Genomic DNA, 16,191 nt, shown 5'->3' with positions numbered 1-16,191 from the left:
ACATCATCCTCTTCTTCTTCTCAGTACTGCCCTTGGCACTCAATTTCTTAGGACCCATGGTTAAAACTAAGAAATTTTCCAAAATAACCAACATGCGAAAACAAAGCAGCAGCGATATACGGCAGAGATGCTTGCACGGCAAGATAACCACGTGACCGGAACGCTCGTTGGGCCACCTAGTGGCGGGTGGCGTAAGCTCGTAACTCAGATCTCGGCTCGCATCTCAAAGCAAAAAACCGCCCGAGCGACGGCTCGTATCTCGGAAAACTCATAAGTTGGTGCACTTGTAAGTCAAGGTTTCACTGTATATATATATATACAGACTTGGCATTTAATATGGAATTTTTTTTTTTTCTTGACGGGTTTAGTTTCTGAACTCAGTATATCAATCTGGTGAGTTTCTTTTACCGTTCAGTGATGTCTTTGTTGAAAGAACCATGTCACTGATTGTCTTTCGCAGCAAGAAGTCAATAACAGGATTATATCACAGGTGGCGTGACAAAATGTAAGGACAGGTACATTTGACGATTGGCTTCACAATCGGGTATATAAGGGTTGTTGCGTTCTGTATTAGTGGAAAACAACTGCTGCACGTCTACAAAAGTTATTGCCGCTTCCTCTGGAGATGGTCTGTCAACTTGACAATGCTGTTTGTCATGGAGTGGTGGCTTTACGAAATTCTGGCATGAAACAGCATGCTATTGCTCGGCAGTATGGCATCACTCAAGGTCAGGTGTCAAAGATCCTGAAACGAAATGCTCAGAGGGGTGTCCCTACTCCAATACCGGGGCCAGGACATCCACGCAGAACCACAAGGAGGGATAATCGCCAGCTGCACCGGTTAGTCTGCAATGGCCGTACCAAGTCAGCTAATCGGCCTAGGGCTGAGTGGCAGCAACTGACAAATGTGCCTGTATCCAGAAGGCTAGTCAACCAACGACTGGTTCAAGCAGGCTATCGTGCCAGGCGTCCCCTGAGAAAGCCACGCCTGACCAGACAACACAGCCAGCACTGATTGCAGTGGGCCAGAGAGCACCGTCAATGGCAGCCAGGACACTGGAATCACGTGACCTTCAGTGACGAGTCTAGATTTCTGGCCTATCGTCAAGATGGCCGCGTCCGAGTGCGCAGACAAGTGCATGAAGCCCACAACGAAGATTGTATAGTGCCAAGAGTCAAAGCTGGAGGTGGTGGGGTGACCATTTGGGCTGCTTTTCATGCAGCGGGCAAAACTGACCTGGTTGTTCTGAATGGAAACCTGAACCAGTTCAAGTACAGGGTCATTCTGGAAGAAACATTGCTTCCATTTGCTCGTGCAGCCTTTCGAGGAAACTTTATCTTCCAAGATGACAATGCACGGCCTCATCGTGTTCGCATGATCCAACACTTTCTTGCTGACCGTGGTGTCGAGCATATGGAGTGGCCTGCCATGTCCCCGGATATGAATCCGATAGAGAACTTGTGGGCAGAATTAACGCGTCAAATCGACCACTTGGACCAGCAGCCGACCTCTGTGCGTGAATTGCAACAGGCTATTGTCCATGCATGGCAAGCGATTCCTGTCCAAACCTTGGCAAATCTCGTGAACAGCATGCCTCGATGTGTACGTGCTCTCCTGAATGCTCGTGGGGGTTACACGAAGTACTGAACTGTAATTTTACTGTCCGTAATCCCAGTCATAATTTAGCATTTGTTTTTGTTGAAATTTTTTTTGGGTAATCTGCAAAATAAAGAGATACTTCTGGAAAACGTACAGAAGTTTAACACAGTACTGTCCGTGAATCGAGTTCGATATCAGTTTACATCACTTTCAAGGATCAATTTATTTGCTTCGAAATGTCAAATGTGGTTTTTGTTTCTTTTAAAGGTCACATTAACAAAATCTAGAATAATTTCAACATAATTCCAATTAACTTTTGGTTCTAAGTCATCTTGAAAAGTAAGTTCACCCCCACAAAAAAAATATTCCATATTAAATGCCAAGTCTGTATATATATATATATATATATATATATAATAAATATAAATCTACTATATAAGAGAGATGTCTGTCTGTGTGTGTGTGTGTGTGTGTGTGTGTGTGTGTGTGTGTGTGTGTGTGTGTGTGTGTGTGTGTGTGTGTGTGTGTGTGTGTGTGTGTGTGTGTGTCTGTCTGTCTGTGTCACCATTTTTCTCAGAGATGGCTGAACAGATCTTCGTCAAACTTTCAGAGGTTCATCAGTGAGTGCCTGGGAGTGTTTTAGGCCAAAAATAAAATAAAAATAAAAAAAATTGAAAAGAAACAATATCGTTTTTTTGGAGTTTTTTTATTTAAAAAAAATAAATAAATAAAAATCACTCGATAGTGCCTAAACTTAAAAAAATTAATGACAGTTATATACAAGTACACATTCGCATAAATAAATACAAAACAATCACCAGACATTGGAACACGAATAAATCAAACAATTCCGGAAGTATTCGAAGTTGGTTGTACGGCTTCTTCTTCTTCCTGTTCCGCATCACACTTATCGCAGAAACGGTATGAACACCACATCCACCAGCATATATTCAATGAAAAGGTGATGAACCCCCTTCCTTCCCTTCCTCTCCTGCCTTCCCCCCCATGCCCCCCCTCCCCTCTGCCCTCTGCCCTCTCCCTCTCCACCCCTTCCCCTTCCTCCCCTCCCCCTTCCTCCCCCATTCTTCCCCTCCCCCTCCCCCCACTTCCCCCCAAACCCCCTCCCTTCCTCCCCCTGTCCCCCCCTTCCCCCCTATCTTTTATTTTGTTTGCCACATGGCACATACCATAAAAAGGAGCCTTTTCGATAGTTTGCCACATGGCACACACCATATAAAGGGGGCCTTTTTGATAGTTTGTTACATGGCACATACCATATAAAGCAGCCTTTTCGATCGTTTGTCACATGGCACACACACCATATAAAGGAGCCTTTTCGATAGTTTGTCACATGGCACACACCATATAAAGGAGCCTTTTCGATAGTTTGTTACATGGCACACACCATATAAAGAAGCCTTTTCGATAGTTTGTTACATGGCACACACCATATAAGGGAGCCTTTTCGATAGTTTGTTACATGGCACACACCATATAAAGGAGCTTTTCGATAGTTTGTTACATGGCACACACCATATAAAGGAGCCTTTTCGATAGTTTGTTACATGGCACACACCATATAAAGGAGCCTTTTCGATAGTTTGTTACATGTCACACACCATATAAAGGAGCCTTTTCGATGGTTTGTTACATGGCACACACCATATAAAGGAGCCTTTTCGATAGTTTGTTACATAGCACACACCATATAAAGGAGCCTTTTCGATAGTTTGTTACATGCCACACACCATATAAAGGAGCCTTTTCGATAGTTTGTTACATGGCACACACCACATATAGGGGCCTTTTCTTTCGTTTGCCACATGGCACACACCATATAAAGGAGCCTTTTCGATAGTTTGTTACATGGCACACACCATATAAAGGAGCCTTTTCGATAGTTTGTTACATGGCACACACCACATATAGGGGACTTTTCTTCCGTTTGCCACATGGCACATCTACTATATAAGAGAGATGTCTGTCTGTCTGTCTGTCTGTGTCACCATTTTTCTCAGAAATGGCTGAACGGATCTTCGTCAAACTTTCAGAGGTTCATCAGTGAGAGCCTGGGAGTGTTTTAGGCAAAAAAATAAAAAATAAAAATGAAAAAAAAACATCTTTTTTTTGGAGTTAAAAAAAAAAATCACTCGATAGTGCCGAAGCCTTTTAAATTAATGACAGTTATTTACAAGTACACATTCGCATACATAAATACAAAACATTCACCAGACATTTGAATACAAATAAATCAAACAATTCCAGAAGTGTACGAATTTGGTTGTACCACTTCTTCTTCTTCCTGATCGGCATCACACTTAAATCAGAAACGTGAGCCACATTCACCCACCAGCATATACATGAACCCACTTCCTCTCCTGCCTCCTCCCCACCTCTCCCCTTCCCCCCTCCCCTTCCCTCCCCTTCCCCCTTCCCCCCTCCCCCTCCCCCACCCTTTCCCACCACCCCTCCCCTCCCCTCCTCCCTCCCCACCGGGCAACGCTGGGTACTTCTGCTAGTATATAATAAAACATAAAAATAATATAAACATATAAAACATATTTAAAAAAATATATATATATATATAATAAAAATAATAATAATAAGAATAATAAAATAATAATATAATAAAAAAAAAAAAAAAAAAAATATATATATATAATATAATAAACATAAATATATAATAAAACATAAAATATAAACATATAAAATGCTCAATGCTTCAGAGACACATTGGTAGGATCTTCCTTTGTAACATGGATCAACTTGTTCTCAAAAACTAAAAGGAAACCTCTGCCTGAAAGCCCCCTATACTCCCCCTTCCCTGGCCTACCCCACTGTCCACCTGCCACATCCCAACAACGAAGAAAATGAAATAATGCCATGTAGTTCCCTCCCCCCCCAACCCCCCCCCCCGAAAAAAAGAGTCATCCCAATACGCATCAATTCCAGATTTCAGGCAGAGGTTACTGTGTGTGATAAGGTAACAACATTGGCTGCAAGAAAGATTGGGTCCATTACCTCAGTAGTGTTGCTTTCGTTACCCTTCAGGGATTGATCGACCTCAGATCACTTTCGTAAATCCGTGATACATTATATATATATATATATATGAGTGTGTATATATATATATATATATATATATATATATATATGTTCATAACTTATATATATATATATATATATATATATATATATATATATATATGTTCATAACTTTTATATATATATATATATATATATATATATATATGTTCATAACTTTTATATATATATATATATATATATATATATATATATATATATATATATGTTCATAACTTATATATATATATATATATATATATGTAGGGAGCTGTAATGCCCCTCCCCCTTTGTATATCCATGCTGCTTTACCAATTACCAAGCATAACCAATTATATGTTTTGTTTTGACTTACTACTGTACTCTTTTATGATACTGAGTTCTTTCTTGTGCATTGAGGATGTGTAATATCCTAATAAGGAGTTCTCTGCCTGTGTGCTCTGGCCTGCGTGGGCACAATCTCTAGTTCCCCTTCCCAGGCCTTGGAGGCAACTGTTATCTCTCTTTGCCTTTCTCCTGACTTTGCCATTATCTTGCAAGCTGACAGTTTTATGAGTGTCCACTCCCTTTGTACTTTCCCAAGCTAGCTTTCCATACAGAAAGTTGTAAACATGTTGCCACATAATGCTGACCATCTCCTTATCAGAGCTAACCCATGACTGGCCTTGGATGAACTTCCTTTAATTAACTGAACAACAGGATGGGACTATGGTGGGGGAACCAATGAGCCCATTCTGTCTCTGTGTCTTTTGAGCTAACTCCACCCCTGATTCTCCTTATATAAAGCAATGTTAATTGAATTATTACAGAGCATCTTGTTGTACTGTTGGTCATTCTTTGTGAGTTTCAATACAACTTTGCTGTCCTCAAGCTTGTGTACTCGAGTTCCAATAAATTTATCCGTTGCTCCTTTCTTCTGAGTCTTCTGAGTCCCAAGTCCTAAGTCCCAATCCGACAAGTGGTGGCAGCGGTGGGATCAGTCTGGGCAGTCCGGGACACGGTCCCAGGCAAGTGAGTGGTGAGAGACCAGCTGGCAATTGATCCGGGTCAGGTGAGCTGTGGTTTTCTTTTGTTTTTCCTTTTTAGCCTGGGGGTCAGTCCAAATTGTAACCCACTCTCTCTTGCTCGGTTGCCGTTTGTTCCGTTCCCTGCTCATACCTGTTCCACGAACCTAAATTTAATTACGGACCGCTTGGGTCCTGGAGCAACTGATTGTTTATGGACTCGTCAGGGTAACGTTACGTAAAGGAAAGTGCCCCACGTTGGGCGCCTGAGGTTAAGGGGTAATAGATCTCTGGGTTGTGAGGGTAAGGATAAGGGCGGCGTCCCGATCCGAGGCCTACCCGGGAGACGTCGGGATTTTAAGTAAGATCAGAACTATTACACGGGCGTAGGACGCCAGGGAAGTGCAGTAAGGTTAGGTTAGACGGCTGTGTAGGCGGACGAGCCTCTCAGGAGAGTAGGTAGCGCAGCCGTACCACGCGAGGCGGGCGAACCTCACGGGTACAAGGCTGCGAGCCTCTCAGAGTTAGGTAGTGTAGCTGTGCCGCGAGGCGGGAGATCCTCACGAGTACAAGGCTACGTCGGTAAACTAAGGTTTCTTAGGATGGGTAACAGTATAGGTAATAAGACAGTAAAGGCAGGTGAACCGCTTAGACATACCCCAGCATTTTTTATGTTTAAGAGGCATGGCTATGATGCTGTGAGACCAGGGAAGTCATGGGTTGCATTGACGAAGGATTTAGGAGAACCGTGGCCCGAAGGAGGGTCTTTTGCGCTGGAAAAATTGGACGTGTTGTATGAGACATTAGACAAGTTTGAACAGACCACGAAACACTTCCCGCCGGACTACTGGAAAGTCTTTGGCTGGTGGAAGGAAGAAGCGATGAAGCGACACGCAAAGTCGAAACAGGCCAGCTTGGCCGGTGAGGTAACAAAACTCAAGGGTCTGAGGAAACAGGCGAATAAAGAGCAGGATGAAGCGCTTAAGGAAATAGAAAAGCAGGCCAACGCGCGACTGATGCCGCTCGTTGAAAACCCAGACCCCGCGAGAGGGGAGGTAGCGACCAATCTACCCTCCCCAGCCCCAGACCTAAACCCTGTCCCGGGGTTTCAGGCACCACCTATCCTTTCTGCGCCCCTGCTACCACCTCCCTATAACCCCGCTACCATCGCGCCCCAGATACCCCAGAACCACCCGAGCCAGGGAAGGCCGTTTGCACAACTCGGGGCTAATGGAATAGATGACGGGACCGACATCGCAGGGTTCCCGCCACCGATAGGACCGGATGGGTTATACCCCTCACTGGTAGGTTGTAATGAGAAAGGGACCTCACAAACTACCCCATTGGAATGTCAGGAAATAGAGGGAAGGAAAACATTGTGCCCTGTACAAGTTATCGGAGTTGACGCCCAAGGACAGGGGGTTCGAGAAAGGGTACCATGGAAAGAATCCTCTTTAACTGTAATGCGGGAAAGGATTCAACATTTGCTTATTGAGGATCCACGGCAGATAGTGCCGACCATGTCGAATTGGTTTATAGCTGGCGAGTGCGACTATCGAGACATAACTCATATGGGAGTATCCGTGCTCCCACCCAAGGTATGGGAAAGGGCTAGACAAAGAGCACACTGGCCGCACGACGACCCAAGGGCGGTGGGTGCAAACCCCCAGATAACACTAGTGCAATGGGATGCACTGAAGGTCCGGCTGCTGGGTGCCATCGAACATGCGCTGTTGCCAGCAGGGGGTCCGGATTGGGGAAAAATTGGGGCCATAAAACAAAAGGCAGGAGAACCAATTGGAGAGTACCGAGAAAGGTTGGAAAAGGCCATTGCGCGCTGGGGAGGACTGGGTCCGATGCAGCTGGTAGGGCTACCTCAACCATTGGTAAATCAATATCTAATCGAGGGGCTTCGGCCGGTATTAAAGAAACAGGTACAGACCGTCCTCTTCGGCTGGAAGGGAATGACAACCAACGAATTATGCGACAAACTGGAACAATGCCCGGGCTCCTCCCTAGAGGAGAAGAAGGATATTAAGGAGGAAATATTGCAAATGTTTGTCCAAGAGAAACGGGCTCAATTTAATCAGAATAAAAAGGGGGATCAGAGTCAGAACTACATACACGAACAGTGCCAGAAGTGGGGACCTGTTCGAGGTCCAGAGGAACATAGGAGGAGTTGTTATCCTCTTTTCTATAAGGGCCAATTTCCCAACGGAGAGTGGATCCACAACGAAAATGAAAACTGCGACGGTTGTACTGAGGAAGACTTTGGACTAATTAATATGAACGAGGTAAAACAACAATGGACAATACCACCCCCTCTTCCCCTTCCTCCTCAAAACCCTCAAACTTGGAATGTGCAAGGGCCCCCTCCCCAAAATTGGTATCCACCAAGACCCCTTCTCCAAAACCCCGGACCACCCCCCAATTGTGGGATGCAGAATGGACCAAGGGGGAACTGGGCCCCGCCTCGGGGCCCGCCGCAGTGGCAACCAGTGAACCAGTCACATTGGGGGCCGCCAGAACGCCGGCAGGGCGGAAGGGGCGCTGTAGAGGGACGACCTATGCCCTCCGCACCACCGGTTCCGCAGGAACCGTGCCATTATTGCAAGCAGATGGGACACTGGATACGTGATTGCCCAAAGGCTCGTAAGGGGTTTCAGCCCCAATACAATAGAGGGGCCTATTGACGGGACGCTGGCGAGTCGCCCAAGGAGTGTCCTCTCTTGACCATGACACCGGCAGAGGAACCAACCATGATGTTGGACGTGGAGGGAAGACCATTAGAATTCCTCGTAGATACGGGTGCGACTCGCAGCACAATTAACAAGGGGCAATTGCCCTCTTTGCGCCCTACGGCCAGGAACGTTCAAATACTGGGTGTTTCGGGTTTACCCCAAGCGCTTCCTATTTCGGAGGAAGTGCGAGTAACATGCGGCCCGCTGGAGGCTAAACATGCTTTCTTGATGACCACTACCGCCCCGACGAATTTGTTGGGACGGGATTTATTGTGCCGTTTGGGCTGTCAAATCTCATGTACCGAGGAGGGAGTTTTTGTAGACGTCGCGGAATCTAAACGCGACTTGGTAATGACAGCATTGTCTCGGCCCGGCCCCACCGTGTATTGGTGGCGCATGGATGAATGGGCTCTGGCTACCTGGACGCATATCATAGATAATGTGTGTTTGGACAATGCAGTTCTGCGAGATTGGCTACAACTGCACGAAATTTCGATAAAAACCTTAAAGGATAATCCACCCCATTGCACTGCGTACTATGATGCAACGGGCGAGGACGAGAATTATCGAGAGAAGGTTAAGGAAAAGCTGGGCGAGCGCACGCCCATACACTTATCACGGATGTGGATCGGCCGCGAGGGAATAGGACTTGAGGCAGTCCTAACCTCGAGTCAGCGTGCGTTGACCCAATACCCCGAAGGAGCGGCCGCCCATGTTACCCTCACTACTGCCAAGGGGTGGCCGCCGGAAAGTGTAGGTTGGATGGTAGGGAGGTTACGAGAAGTCCCCCTACAAGGCTATCGGAGTAAGAAAGGCCGCTGGACTTTGAAACGGCTCCAAAATGGCGAAGGTTTTTCAATTGACTTCAAGACACAACGGAGGGATGGAGTGTTCGAAGCGACAGAGTTGCCTCCTAAGGGCACCTATGCCATGAGGGCAGTGCTGACGGACCCGGGTGAGTCGGATTACCTCCTAGCGGAGGTGCCAGACAATTTATGGCCTAAAAGCGACGGTGAGGTTGGACGGATGCGAGACGCCAAACCCCTAGTGATAGCAGTGCAGCCGGGGATGCGCTTGCCAAATGTAAAACAGTATAAACTACGACCTGAGGCCGACGTAGGCATAGCACCGGTAATTCAATCACTAGTGGAACAGAAAATTATCGTGGAAACTAACAGCCCATGTAATACACCAATTTTGCCAGTGAAAAAGCCGTCGAAGGACAAATGGAGGTTTGTACAGGATTTAAGGGAGGTGAACAAGGTGATACAGGGCATACACCCACTAGTACCAAACGGAGAAACCCTCATGATGTCAATTCCGCCGGACGCAACATACTTCACGGTCATCGACCTTTGTTCTGCGTTTTTCTCTGTGCCCATCGCGCCTGAGTCACAATACTTGTTCGCTTTCACCCATAGGGGGCGCCAGTATACTTGGACAGTGCTACCTCAGGGGTTTTCAGATAGCCCCACTCTGTTTTCCCGGGCGCTGCACCGCGACCTGGCGGATGTGGAATTGAAGGGAGGGTCAGTGTTGCTGCAATACGTTGACGATTTGTTGATTTGCTCCCCTTCAAAGGAGGCGTGCAAAATGGATTCCTTGGCCCTATTAAAGGCCTTGGCGGCCAAAGGCCACAAAGTAGGCAGACCAAAACTTCAGTTTGTGCGGCAGGTTGTAACTTACTTGGGACACGCCATTTCGCACGGAAAACGAGAATTGGATGCTGGACGAGTGACCGCTATTATGGAGCTGCCTCGCCCTTGCTCGCAACGGCAACTGCTGCGCTTCCTAGGTATGACGGGATATTGCCGCACTTGGATACTTGATTTTGCACTGCTAGCTAAGCCACTATACGAGGCAACCAGATCAACCGCCTCGGACGAATTGGTATGGACACCAGAAATGAGGCGAGGTTTTGACGGGCTGAAACAGGCGCTGGTTACGGCACCGTCATTAGGACTCCCGGATTATGCGAAACCATTTACCCTTTACACTCACGCCGTGGGAGGTTTCGCCCAGTCAGTTTTGACACAGACCCATGGGGATAAGGAGCGGCCGGTGGCCTACTTTAGTAAAAAGTTAGACCCGGTCGAACAAGGGTTTCCGGTGTGCTTGCAAGCCGTGGCAGCGGCCAGGTACGCAGTAGAAAGAACAGCGGACATTGTTATGGGACACCCAGTAACGCTACGGGTACCACATTGCGTCACTTCGCTGTTGTTACAGCGAAGCACACAGCATTTGTCTAACACTAGATTAATGCAATACGAATCCGCACTGATCACTGCAGCCAACATCACGATCGAACGTTGCACGACGCTCAACCCAGCCTCACTGATGCCCATTCCTGAGGAGGGCGAACCTCATGTGTGCACCGACGTTGTGCAGCTAGTCTCCACGGTGCGATCGGATTTAAAGGACAATCCCTTAGAATATCCCGACTGTACATATTATGTCGATGGATCAGCTAGGCGCGCATGGGACGGGTCTCTGTTGTCCGGGTACGCCGTGTGCTCGGATAGCGAAACGGTAGAAAGCGGGCGTCTTCCACCTACATTTTCCGCACAGCAGGCGGAGCTGTGCGCCTTGACCAGAGCGTGCAGCTTGGCGGAAGGCCTTGCCGTCAACATTTACACAGATTCGGCCTACGCTCACGGCGTAGTCCACGATAAAGGAGCCATCTGGAAGATGAGAGGTTTTCTCACATCTGCCGGTTCAGTGATAAAGAACGGCGCGCTGGTAGAAGGGCTCCTCCGAAGTATTTTACTTCCCCGCGCTATCGCGGTAATTAAGTGTCGTGGCCACCAAAGGGCGGACACTGACGTCGCCCGGGGCAATGCAAGGGCGGACGAGGCGGCAGGAAAGGCCGCCAACCAACAGATAGAACGCAACATGCCGATGGTAACACGAGCACAGAAGACAGCCGCACAGATTGCTGACATACCGACTGCGGGACCACCCGCCACACCAACTAAGGACGATATCATAAATTTGCAAAATGCTGCACCGACGGCCGAACACGAGGTCTGGCTCAAACGAGGAGCGATACGCCCTGGGCCAGGGGAAATGTGGACCCTTGATGAAAAACCTATAGCACCCCAGGCTTTACTGCCTTGGCTGGCACGCATGGCTCATCAGAATGGTCATGTGTGCCAGAGGGGGGTGATGGGACAGATAGACTACACTTGGGCAGCGCCAGGACTGTCACGGATTGTATCCGAAGTGTGCCGATCGTGTGTGGTCTGCCAGCAACACAATAGAGGGGCGCCGCCGAGACATGCACATGATGGGGGACGGCCCCCGCCTAGTGGGCCGTTCGCAACTATTGAGTTCGATTTTACAGAATTGGAACCAAGCATGTCGTTTCGCTATGTGTTGGTAATCGTAGATACGTTCACCAAATGGGTCGAAGCATACCCATGCGTCAAATCCGATGCTCCGACAGTAGTGAAGCGCCTCGTGCGGGATTTTATGTGCAGATTTGGCATTCCCCAGATAATTTCGTCAGATCAAGGAGGCCATTTCACGGCGCAGGTGGTTAAGGGCATCCTGAAGGCGTTGGGCGTTAAACAATCCTTCCATTGCGTCTACCACCCACAGTCCTCAGGGCTTGTGGAACGAACGAACAAAACTTTAAAGAATAAACTAGCGAAACTTTGCGCAGACACAGGCTTGAGGTGGCCAGAGGCTCTTCCGCTTGCATTGATGAGCATTCGTTCCACCCCGGGTCGCACTACGGGCCTTTCCCCCCACGAAATATTAATGGGACGACCTATGAGCTTGCCCGTTTCAGCACCAACAGACATGTCCACCCTTGCTTTGCCAGTAATGGATGACATGCTTTTGAGATTTTGCATAGGCTTGTCGAATGTGGCACGCAGCATCCATTCTCGAGTACGAGAGGCGCTGCCTGAACCAATAGGCCACGCCATCCACAAATTCCAGGCCGGCGACTGGGTGCTTGTAAAGCACTTCACCCGCAAGGCTGCTCTGGAGCCACGCTGGAAGGGACCATTCCAGGTGCTACTGGTTACACCGACGGCAGTCTTCTGCGAGGGTAAACCTTCGTGGATGCACGCCACCCATTGTAAGTTGTCCATTCCCGCACCACAAGTCACACAAGACACCGCACCTCTCACTGCTGAAAACACCGCACCTCACACTGCCGTAGACAATGCATCGTCTAGGGCACCACAGTCTCCTAAGGGCGGCGATGACGGTCATGATGATGGGAATTCTGGGTAGCTGCCTCAAACCCCCTGCCGGAGATAGGCTCTTGAACTTTGAGCTACTGAGAAAGGACCTCCCCAAGTACCCAGGACCCGACAACTATTCAACATTTCCCCTCTATCCCGTCAAGTATATAACGGCTAACTGGGGAGACAAAATAGCGGTGAATTGCTGCAACCTGGAAACGAGCTTTAAGTGGTTATCTGTAAGATGGGCGGAAGCTATAGTGGTACACAATAACACACCGCAGGCACGCATGACAAGCACACGCCTAGTCCTGACTAAGGTTAGGAAAGTGGAAAATGGAACATATGGGGACATAAGCGGCCGACATGCCCGAGGATATGGATGGGGCAAGGCTGTTGCGAATACTACCCTCATGTTGCATTATGCCCCCATTGGTCCGGATACAACAATGATACTTGAATGTGGAATATGGCCCCCTCGCACGACAATCCCAAATGGAACCACATCTTACCTTCGACCTAGTTGCGCCTCTTACGTCATTAAGACCCCGCCTGCCCAGAAAGTAAGAAAGAAGCCAGAGGAGAACACATACTGGAAGGTCGCACGGCATATGGCCACATTACAAAATAGGACACGGTGTTGGATGTGTATGCACCTTCCCCGCACCAGCACAACAGGAATACCAATGGTAGCGTTACCCCTATCACTCAATGATTTGTGCTCAAAGCCACTAGACACCAAATGCCTTAGTACAACCCTGACAAGCCAAGGTTCTGACGGAACCGCGTGTAAACGAGTTTTCCAGTACTCGCCCCCCATCCAGTCCCAACACTTTGAGGAACGTCCGGCGCCGGTTTGGGTTAAACCGGCTAGGGGGGCCCTCTGCTTAGAAGGAAAGGGCCAAATAACGGTAGGCAAATCTGTGTGTAGAGCTACCCTCCTCGCGGACCCTAGGGAAGGGAAACACATGCTGTTAGTAAATGTTACGAGTTCGCCCTTACATAATCTCACACACCTCCAGTTGGCATGGGAAGGGGTAAACGGAACAAACACTATCGCAGACCGTCGCACTTGCATGACCACTCATTTAGTGGCTCCACACGGAACCATGTTTGTATGCGGGAACAAAGCTTACCCGTATTTACCTGATAATTGGGGAGGACGTTGCTATTTAGGATCAGTTTTCCCAGAAATGGAAATGCGACAACACTTGCATAATACCCCCGCACTCATAAGGACACAACGAAGCACCTATTGGAACGACGACGGCACCACCACCTTACATGGCGCTGATTGGGAGAAGGCCGTTAGTTTCTTTTTCCCATGGGCTGGGACGGTCATGAGCAGTTACCGCATTGACAAAATTGCGTTAATCTTAGAAACTGTGGCCAACGCCACCGCTACAGCACACGACGAAATGTTGGACACAGTTGTCCATCTGCGTACAATGGTTATGCAAAATAGGGTTGCATTAGATATGCTATTGGCAGAACGAGGAGGGGTATGTGGGATAATTGAGGGTAAATGTTGCACTTTTATTCCTGACCCCTCACAGGGCGTCAGTGCTGCTATTATAACGTTAAGGGAAAGCGCTCACTCATTGACTAGGGATCGACTGGATCGGGAAGCCTCCCACCAGTGGCTTACCGACTGGTTCAAAGGGTGGACAGGCACAATTGTAAAGTGGGTACTAACCGCCTTGGCAATAGTCCTTGGAATCGTGGTTTGTTGTGTAATAATCAAGGCTTTAGTCCTTGCGTGTGTGAGGAAGTTTTCCACAGGATGGACACTGAAGACGACAACAGAAAAGGCCATGGTGATGCTTGAAAAGCTGACCGCGGGTCCAGATGACACACTGGCCATCGACGTGACTGCAGACCGCGGATCCTGGAACGACGACCCGGACGAGCCACTGGGCCGCGACAATGAGATCTCCGCTTCCGAAGATTGTTCTTCCATTGTTGATATTACCGATAATGATGTCGAGTACACTTATGCGGACCTCGAAGCATTTCAGGCTGCCAGGAGGCCGTTTAAACTGGGCCCCGACACGTCGAATGAAGAAATCGACGATTTCCTGAAGGATTCCTCTCGTTTCTTCACGATATGCCATGCCGTGGCTATGACTATGGGTGACCGTCGACGCCACAGGCCTACGCCACCTGAGAATAATGTTACTGATGATGTTACCAATGATGATGTGGGCCACTTGCGAGGGTCCCCGACTGATGTTTATATTTCAATGCAGGCTTTGCCTCCCCATGTCTCACAAGCCCACAGTGAGTCAAACGCCACTGACCCAGTCCGGGATTTGGACCCAGCTGTGAACCCAAGCCCGGATGGAGAGGAACTCGATCGTGAAAACACTCTGAGTTCCGATTCTGATTGTTTTGGAGATTCGCCCGTGGATAACAGCGAAGCAAGCAGCATCGCCTCGGACGATCTCGACTTTGACCCAAAGGAAGTTTCTCTCCCACCTTTGGATCGTTATGCTTTATTTCATGGCCATAGGTTTGAGCCACCTGATACTGACGATGTTATGTCTTCCCCAGATCACCAGCACGTAAGACACCTCATGAACATGAATATCGATTGAGCGCTGAAGATCTACAAGGATTTCACTTGGGGAAGCCTGGGCGAGCTCCAGTTGGGGAGGAGTCCGGCTGCACCTCTGTGGACCAAGGGTGGGTCGGAGATCTTCCTGGGTGTGGACCCCGGTGGAACCAGAGGTCTTCGTTGTGGATTTGGCGCGCTATTCGATCTTCATGTCTCTACGGTCTCACCTCATACACCCATCTACACCTGCCTTACATCATACATCCACTTACACCCACTTGCACCCACACACCCGCGGATCACCCTGCTGAGTGCGCTGTGCGGTACGGGGGTACGGGACATGCTCACTGGGGCGCATTCGTGTGGTACGTTACGTTTAGTGAATCCTTTACACTGTCTCCCCCACCTCTCTTGGTGGATTTTGTGTGCCATTTGATCACTTTGCTTTTACGGCCTTACATTGCATATTCACATACAGACGCGAATCATCCTACTGAGTTTGTGTGGTGCTTTGGTACGGGACATTCTTACGGGGCTGCCTTCGCGTGATATGTTGAATGATTTTTCTGTTTTGTTTGAAATAAAGGCCTTTGATTGGCTCGTAGATAACTTTGTATCTTAGATCCAAAAGGGCGGTATGTAGGGAGCTGTAATGCCCCTCCCCCTTTGTATATCCATGCTGCTTTACCAATTACCAAGCATAACCAATTATATGTTTTGTTTTGACTTACTACTGTACTCTTTTATGATACTGAGTTCTTTCTTGTGCATTGAGGATGTGTAATATCCTAATAAGGAGTTCTCTGCCTGTGTGCTCTGGCCTGCGTGGGCACAATCTCTAGTTCCCCTTCCCAGGCCTTGGAGGCAACTGTTATCTCTCTTTGCCTTTCTCCTGACTTTGCCATTATCTTGCAAGCTGACAGTTTTATGAGTGTCCACTCCCTTTGTACTTTCCCAAGCTAGCTTTCCATACAGAAAGTTGTAAACATGTTGCCACATAATGCTGACC

The 16,191-nt window shown here is 48.2% G+C and overlaps 1 protein-coding gene across 1 annotated transcript in view; it reads right to left on the bottom strand.

Annotated features, from left to right (window-relative positions):
* The window catches only part of LOC137423810 (disintegrin and metalloproteinase domain-containing protein 12), a 974,424-nt gene that overhangs the window by 730,548 nt on the left and 227,685 nt on the right, over window positions 1–16,191 (bottom strand). The window lies entirely within an intron of this gene.

This window comes from Myxine glutinosa, chromosome 3 (genome assembly GCF_964187855.1).
Source record: "Myxine glutinosa chromosome 3, kmMyxGlut1.1, whole genome shotgun sequence".
In the NCBI taxonomy this organism is placed as follows: Eukaryota; Metazoa; Chordata; class Myxini; order Myxiniformes; family Myxinidae; genus Myxine; species Myxine glutinosa.
Note: the sequence above shows the minus strand (reverse complement) of the source record. Positions and strands in the feature narration are given on the sequence as shown.